Genomic DNA, 9,933 nt, shown 5'->3' on the forward strand with positions numbered 1-9,933 from the left:
TAAATTTTCAAGTAAAAAATCTGATAAAGTAGTTTTTAATTTCCGATTTCATCCAGCGAACAATCGTTATACAAAATGAACCCGGATAAAATCATGCTACAGTTTTTCTAGTAGGTTGCTACCTGGTATTTGCGGTAACAATATATTTTGGTAAACAAGGATATTACGCTTTTGAAAAATGAAGGTAAATTTATGTAAATTAATGGACCATTAATTTGTTTTTGTTCAAACGTAGTTCTCCAGCAGTCTTTAGCCAGTTAACATAGTCAGTTGTAACACACAGGTTAGTATCGGGCGTATCGACCTGAATCAAATACCCTGTCTCAGTGTCGATATGTATCTCTGTACTTACCTGAGCCCATGCAAATCAAAAGTACATCGTCGCTTCGCGGCTCGATATTCGCCCTTTGCACGGGCTCAAGCATGCCTCCATTTCGGTTATTATACGTAGGTTACTTATACCACCAAGCGGTCAAATGGCCAAAATGAGCACGCTTCATATTTCGTGCACACACACTGTCTACTGAGATCGATTAATTCACTTTTTATAACGTGATCAGTGCACAATTCTTCAACGAATCAACGAGAAAACACGCCGTGAAGATGAGGCTAAAAAATTTATACCATACACTCTAGCTTGCCAATACCAGTTTTTACATATAACTCGTTTAATTTCCTTGAAACGTTTGATTGGCACTTATAGATTTACGTGTAGCAAAAACCTACATTAAATTTGTCTCACAAATTTTAGCAGACAATGGGCATTTATCTAACATACGTGTAAACGTAGAAAGTCAAGCCTCTTTATAGTTTTTTTGAATTTTACTGCTGGGTATATAAATATGTTGAAATTTCAATGATATAGTAGTCTTAATAGGAACAAGGAATCCAGACGTGTTAGTTATAATTGAATTAAATTTGGTCACATGCGCAACTACAAGAATAAATACAAGATTTCTTTTCAAATAACTTATAGTTGTTGAACAGCAGACGCAAACCATGTTTTCTCTTTTTAATAAAGGACAGGGGATGGTCAAAAGGGTATTTTTGGGGAGATGTTTATGGTTTCAACAAACTGCTATTCATTTCAACAACAACTATAAATGGTGAGTCATTTACACTGTCTATGTAGGCGAATATTTTTTGTAACATTTAGTACATGAGAAATGTAAGCAGGGCTTGTCCTTTAATCATACTTACGATATATCAACTTCAGTTCATCCAGTTTCAGTTTTGTTTAGTTATAAGATTTATTCTGATACACATTCACATATTAGTCTAGGGATACTCAACGAATTTCCTACAAAAGATATTCACTTAATATATATTTTAATTATACCCGGCAATATAACACATTATAAACTACAATAAATATTAACCTAAAGGGTTACTCATAAAAGTAGCCAGAGTGCTTATAAAGGAGTATTTAGTTTACACATTAAAGGAATATTAAATACGATAAAGGCCAGCGAGGCGATATACATAAAAGGTACAAAATGAGTCAGCGGTCATTATCAGCCCTGTTCCCTTTCGCGGTTCCTTCTGAATATCGCAAGGCTCGTAGCTTATCTGTTTCGTACAAGTACTAGTATTTGATCATCGATTAATGTTAGGGACGTAACGCGCCCCTAGATGCATACTGTGACAGACCGGCTCCCGCGGTATGGCCAGTAAAAAGTACCCCCTATATTTATCATATATAAGAATTGTATTTATGAGTGTTTATATGTTCTGAAAGGAATGTTGAATTGAATGTCGAATGAATTAAATAAATGAATTGAAATAATACATATTGTGATTGTAAACTATATTTGTGTTGTGTTATCAAACAGTAGTAAAATAGTTAGTCGGGTTTGTGTCCTCAAGTCCTAGAAGTCCGTCGTTCTGTTTTTCCTCAAACAGAACCGCGTAAGATTTAGGTGGTAAGCTATTTTTACTAATATATATATTTAACTCCCGCGTAACCTCTTGCCACAAGAGGGCCGTCACATTAATGGTTACACCAAATACCATCAGCCCTTTCACTATCCATAACAGTGGAGGGGGATATAGCTGTCTTTCAGACTGCCTTATTATTTTTAATTTACTTAATATAAATATCGGATTGCAATTTTTGTAACCCTCTTACTGTTTCATCATCTAAATAATAAATAAAATTTATTAATGTAATGTATACATATACTATTCAAATCATTGACAGGAATTTTACCGTTTATTTTTAGGGAAGCTATGTTGATAAAAAGGCATATCAAATAAAGTTGATTATCTTAATAGCAAGATTTTGTTTATGATTGTTTCAAAAATGCTAGTATATGTTTTCCACAGATGTAATTGTCACAGTTGTCACACTGTATAGATAGAGGACAAAATACTAAAATATCGTAGAAGAGTGCAGATTTACTCCCGGCAAATTGTGATTACTGTATTTCCCGAAGTCTACCTGTTTATTGCAGGTAGCCCGTTACTGTCAGTGGTAAATATAATTTGGCCCTTAGTATAGAGTTTTTCATTTTATTATATGTGAGTTACCTATTATAGAAGGTAACAGTCCTCTGTTAAAAGGGTAAATGCACCTGGGAGGAGATCATATCGCCCCATCCCTATTACGGTACCGTTTGACATGGTGCTATGGTCACCAATGCTAAACTTGTACAAGGTATCGAATCAACACCCTTTAATACCCTAATTTCAGCAGTTTGCAGTCATTTGGCACCATAAATGTTACTAGAAACAGAAGAAAATCGGGATCTTATGCACAAATATTGCAACGTGTGATTATCGATTTTTCCATGTTCGTGCTTGACGACGTATTAACTGCGTTTTAAATATATCCATGGTCATTGGTGTAATTCCATTCAAATAGAATCAATATAAATATGGATACAAATTCAGTCCCCATCTTCCTTCTTACATAAACATAAACGCCCTTGAACTTGCATTGATGACCGGGCCCATTTGTGTTGTATGAAACCTAAAAACGTGATGTAAGTTAACGTTTTTAGCAGAAGTACTTGACGATGTTTTACCTTCCGTAACAAAGTACGTCCTTGAGTGCATGCATTTAAAGCGTAATTATATTTGATACCTAAAAACACGATATGACGGGATAGCTTCCTTGAACGATTTCAATCTTTTCTTCTTTGACAAAAGATGAATGCCCTTGAAGATATCGCCTTACTTATGTTGAAGTATAAATAAACTGTTTTCCTGTCAGTTTTTTGTGGTCAACTAGAGTACGATTAACCTACCATCTAACCGAGAAAGCATTTACTTGTGTGATCATCTTAATTAGGTGAATAGACAGGATGATAAAAGATATATTTATAAACGAGCAAATGTCTGAAAAAAAAGCTTGTGAATCAAATGATTGTAGCTTTATCTTGTTTCTTAAACTACTTTACAGACAAAATATTGCTGTAGTAACCTGTGATTCTTTTTTACCTGTCCATATTTGGTTTACAAATGTTGTCATCAACGCTGCACCGGGGGTAGTTCTTTTTAGTTTTGTTATATATCTAATATGTTTATTTTTATAACAACTTGACGACTGGTTCCATGTGCACCGCCGTATGAACACATCTGCGGATGTCTCTAAATTGTTTTTTGTACTTTTAGCATGTGTAAATGTTGAGTTCTGCTCAACCCGGGGCTAGAGGGCGTGGACGGTAGCATGCATTTCCACTACCGTCCATGAACAGGCTCAATCAAACCGAGCCTGCAACATTTTCGTTTTTATTGTGTTGAGCGACCTGTGGAGTTAAAAAAAATTCTATTTTGTTACAGTGGTAATGATTAATTGTCAAATAATAAAGCTTTTAAGTAACGGATGAAGTTTGAAATGGCTCTTTAATAGATGTAACTTACTTCAATATTCCCATTTGTAGATATTGTGAAATGTCGCACGCGGACTTTGTTTTGCTATTTTGATATTTATTATTTTTCTGATTAAATTTCCTATATTCTATAGTGGTTATCTCTGTTTTTTATTTTCCTCATTGCGTTTACTACCGAGATATGATGTACATGAATAGCAGTGGCATACGATGCACACCTAAAAAATAATGTACATTATATATTAACATTTCTTTTTCATCTTTTTTATAGGCATGTCTTTATGAATTTCTTAATCAAAGCAAAAATGTATTGTAATTGTACAGTATCAAATACATGTAATGTAAAATACACAGGACAACATGTTTTGAGAAAAATTGGTAAAAAGTGCTCCTCATGTATGGTTCGAACCTACAACCGTATTGTAGTACTTAGTAAGGGATAACTTTATTCCTAGCGACTATTTCAATGACTCGATCTCGATCAACCGAATTCATTATCAAACTTTATATTATATACATTGGTAGATCTAACATCACTTTTCCAAGCGACATTTCTAGACCGAGCTATATTTTATGAATCTAATGATACCGTGTGGATTTTCCAATGGTCAAGCGATTGCTTTATTAAATGAACTATGTTTGTATGATTCATTCTCTAAAATAAGTATTTTTATTGTTTCATTTAACTTGTTATTATTTACGAAACCATACTAAAGTACATAAATTGGCTAAGTCAAAAGAAACAACCCGTAACTGTGGATTTGAGAATAAGTAATGCCCGCGACTTTTCGGGTCTCGAGCATTACTTCTCACGAATCCAAAGTTACGCATGGTTTCTTATATGCATAAGAATTGAAGTTCTCCTTGCACTTTTTATTTGCGTCCGGTTGTCAATTAATGGTTATTTTAAGTATGCATCGATGTTGTCTTATCTGATGATATCTAATATTTCGGGGGTCTTTTTGTCTCAATTTCGGTACAAATTTTCCATAAGGATGTTGCATCAAATAACGCCTGTCTCAGTTTACGACTCGGTGGGTTTAAAGTAGTCCAACACGTGGCGTAATTATTGTCTAGTTCGGAAACGTCGGGGAGTCACAAGTTGGGGCTAAGTGTTTAATAAAGCTTATATTTTAGGACTATTTTTATTGTTAGGTTAAACGTCGCACCGAAACAATTTAGGTCATATGGCGACTTTCCAGCTTTGATGGTGGAGGAAGACTCAGGAAGAAGTAGAATCACCAAACTTCCGTAAGCCAGCTTGATGGCTTCCTCAAGATTTCAACGTCCCGAGTGAGGCTCGAACCCATGTCGGTGAGGGGCAAGTGATTTAAAATCAGCGACCTAAACCACCCGACGATATTCCAGCTTTATATTACATGAAGACACGACATTCTTCCCTTGCCTTATTTTAGACATGTGCAGACCATCATTTGGATGATATTTTAGATTTATTCTATAATGTCATTTATTTCATTTATGGATATCCAAATTCATTAAATTATATCTTTCAATTAGTTTTTGTATCAATCTTATTTGTAAATCTTTATGTGATACCGTCCGTTCCTTTGTTTTTGATATGAAAATCGAAGACGTGCATAAAGTTTATAGTCGCCGGAAACAGAAGAAAATCGGCACCTCATACGCGTGTCGATTTTTCCTTGTAAAAAGACATGAATATTTGAGATATGCTGGAAAATGAAATTGTCACAGTTTTGCTTTAAGTTCATAATTATGTGCATTATTGGTTTTCAGTTTTATTCCAATATAAATCAATAGCAAAATAAATGTGAGGAGCGTAAGATTTAAGAAAGTAAAACATTTATTCAAAAGTTTGTTAACATTTATTGTAATTTAAGCCATCATAATGTATATTTTTTGCAGTGAGATACAAGTTTCAGATGCATCGAATCTCCTCTTTAAATAAGTTTTGTATGAATGAAATTCTGTAGCAAAAGAAATTATTTGTTTAATGTTTATGTAGAAATATAAGGGGAAAAGGCTGGAGAGTCATTTTATAATTTCGTATATTTCTTGATCAAACGCATGGATAAGCCCGCCAGCGTAGCCTGATAAGGAGATCTACTGATCGTGGGTCGCGAGTTCGATCTCTAGGCTAGGCGTATGCTCACTGTGACGATTTGAAAATGGACATTATGTCAGGAGACATTCTGGTCTCAACCTCTGAATCATGTGTAGACACTGGCAGTTACAGACAGAAAAAGATTAGTACTGGTACAGAATGCAGGAATGTTGGTTAGGTTAACTGCTGCATCGTTACATAACTGAAATACTATTGAAAATGGCGCTAAACCAAACACAAAGAATCAATCAACTTTATTGGTATAAACTAAGCTGTATTCTTGACTATTCATCAACTATCTGTTTAACTGCAATAGTCTATGAAATGTCCTTCTTTTATCATTTCTGATTCTGAACACAATTTACAGAATTATCCTTTTTTCAAACCTAAGGTGTATGTACAAAATACTTACATGTTTATCAGTGGTACTGACGTACCTTGCAAATTCTAGCCTCAAATTTTACTTTCTTTCGCCAGAATTAAGTGCTATTATATGTGAGAATAGACAAAGAACTAACGAAAATGAATCACTTATAATGACAGCAGCTGTTTTGACTTAGCACAAAGCAAAAGTACATTTTTTTAATTGTGCTCCAAGAATGCACAGATTATACTGAGATCATTGGAGATTAGCTGAAATCCAGATGAAAAACTGATATAAAAGGTTTTCCCCACAGGCATAGATTTCGATTGATGTGTTAGCATATGTTGTATTTAGCTGTAAATGTTTTTCGATATTTGATAAAATACATCTGTTAAATAAGTATCTTACTTCATATGCGCATTTGATAGAAAAGGTTAATCTGATGGCATTAAACAAACATATCTTATCTGCATTGATCACCAAATACCAGTAATAGATATCGTATAAATAAACAATGATACCTACTCTAATAAACAGCTAAAATGTTATTCTTCTTTTTAAAGTAAGCAAGCTGCTGAAAATTGCCAAAGGCTATTTCTGGACGAGTGCAAAAACTAATGAGGCTTCTATTATTTGTATGAATAAGATATTTAATTCGCCTAAGTTACGTATCAGGATTCAGTAATTATTTTCTCTGTCAAAGAAAATGGTAACATCCTTTATATCAAGTTGCATTCTAAATGTACTGTGTGCATTTGTATGTCAATATTAACTTGTGATAAAGCAATATCAATGCTCATCTATGTACGTAAAATAGCACGATGATGAATTAGTACATAGGTGACTGTACTATAATTTAGTACTGTGTTATCATAATGATGCAAACGGTATCATGGGAATTGTACCAATCTTTACCGACCAATGTAGAATATATTGTATCCACTGTACGATCTTGTGGTGCAATTTGAAGATAAAATAAATGTTTATATTTGCAATGGGCAAATATACAAGAATGTTTATACATTTGTATTTGCTATGACCATCTGCCAAGATCATCAAAACAAGTCTTCAACTATGAATGTGTATTCTTTGAACTTTGATGTATACTGTCATATTTTAAAAGAGACAATTAGTAGCAGGGTGCCTGTGAAACTGCTTCCTGTGTTTATTTCAGATACTCCAAATTTTGCTTAAACATGTTAAATGTAACATTAAATCAATCACAACATTTTTTTAAAACAGCACTGGTCAAAATCGGAATAGATTTTTATAGCCATGATGTGGTATAGTTTATACCTTTTTGATTTTGAAAATCAATTGACAGTCGTACAATTTCTTAGAATGTTGTCACATCCACAATGAGAATAATTCTGTTCATTCAGTTGTAAAAAGGCAACAACAAAAAATCACTTTTATGCAACATATCAATTTACCACATCCTTTGAAAAATAATTCATAAATTTGTATTTTAATTGTTCCTTTTTTCTTTGAACACATTGTGTCGCTGCGAAAAAGAAAACTTAAGATTACCTGATATTTATGAAATGTATTATCATTCAACAATTTATTCAGCTTTTTCTGTATAATATAACTATCTAGCAAACCCTTATATTGATTTCAATTGCAAGAATACTATAACACTGGGTCTTATTTGACCTAAAATAAGATTAGAATTCAGAGCTTTTCTGTATGTTGATATAATCATTAAGTTTTGAAATCATGAGCATGTATTAATTGAAAAAAATCATATTGAATTTTACGTAATTGTAATGTTATTTATTGTACTATTTTATCATTATTTAGATAAATGAATGTTATTAGTCCTCTACCGGTGAATAAAACTTGGTGTGTGTATAGAGGGCAATATTTAGATAGTGCATGTACATGTCTTCAATGATTGTAGGTCAAAGGCCAGTGTCACTATCGAAGGTGAAGTAAAATTGTTCTGCTCCATAACTTTTATATGCATTGATGGAGTATCTTAGTGCTACACATAAACGTTCCCCATGATGAAAAATGAGACACTTTGTCAACACATGATTTTTGCTTGTCGTTTAAAGTCCAAGGTCACTGTTGCAGGTCTAGTGAAAATTTGTTTCTGCCCCATAACATTTTAATTGCATTGACGGATTCTTTTATTACTACACCAAAATGTTTCCCATGATTAGACTATTTGTCGCACACATAAAATTTTGTTTCCTCTCCATAACTTGTAATTGCATTGATAGGCTAACTTTAAAATACACACACATGTTTCCCATGATGAGACAATGTATCATGTACAGGGTGTTACCATTTCGCTGTATAAATGTTTCAAAATATGGAATGTACTTTTAATTGAAATGAAAGTCAATAAGCGATAGGAGATATAATAAAGTTTTATTTGATACATAACATCAGCAGGTTTACTTAAAATAATCACTTCAATGTCACTTCAAAGAAAAGGTTCAGTTTTACAACATGTGCTCAAGATGAGCTCCTCTCTGAAGACCTGACTGCTTTCGGTCCGCCGCTGTTATCATGTCGTCTGTCAATAACTGACCCTTACTGTTCAAACCTTTTAACTATTCTGTGCATTTGCATCTTGCTAAGTTTCTCATCCTCAGGATATCGTTTTTGCATTCATAATATAGCTTAACTACTTCTGTGCACTTTTCTATGGGCAACGCCATCTTGAAAATATGACTTATTCTGAAGACGTCATTAATGACGTTATGACGTCAACGTTTTTTCATTTTTTTTCACATAACGTAAAACTTCATTCTGTCTCCTTTAGAAAAGTATATAACATGAATGTGTTGTTTGTTACATGTACGTTTTATATTAGCTTGTAATGGTAACACATATTATGAAACACCCTGTACTTGATCTATGCTTGAAGGTCAAGGTCACTATTGAAGTTTTTGTTTCTTAGCTCCTAAATGCATTGAAGCATTTTAGTCTGAACACTGTTTTTTACAATAAATGGAAAGAACAGTCAAAAAGACCCGTCCACCATAGATTTTAATTTGTCCTCTGATAAAAATACAGTTCCTGATTTTAATTTTATATACTGTGAAATCATTTAAATTCGCTGGCATGAAATTTCGCGCAAACGTGAAGTAGGACTGTTTCGCGCGTACTTTAATTCGCGCATTTTCAATTTTAAAAAGGAAACAATATAAAAAATAATAATAGCGCGGTCTTAAATTGGCGCATCGGTCCTAACGCGAAAAACGCGAAAATTCGTCCTACGCGAATAAAAATGATTTCACAGTATACTTAAATTTAAGGAAAAACTGCTTAGTCATGTCAGTTCAGTTTTGATTATCAAAGAGTGTTTTTTATTTGAAATTTTGATTGCCGAGTTTTAAACATTTTTTATGTTTCTCGTGAACGACATCAGACCGCATTAACAATATCGCGGAAAATGTCGCCTATTATTTCCCAAATTCAATTTTGTTGATTAAGACATAAACATTATGTTCCTTTTGTAGTAAAAAACATGAGGAATGTAAATTTTTTAATATAAACGTTATTTTGAACTTTTTAATGCATCAAACAGTTTTATTTATTTATTGCGATTCAATAAAATGCAACATTTTCTTGTTATATTGTTTACTGTTTACTAAACCCCAGGTGAGTAATAAATTGGTCAACACAGCACATCGGTG

The sequence above is a fragment of the Mercenaria mercenaria genome, chromosome 16 (genome assembly GCF_021730395.1).
Source record: "Mercenaria mercenaria strain notata chromosome 16, MADL_Memer_1, whole genome shotgun sequence".
Taxonomy (NCBI): domain Eukaryota; kingdom Metazoa; phylum Mollusca; class Bivalvia; order Venerida; family Veneridae; genus Mercenaria; species Mercenaria mercenaria.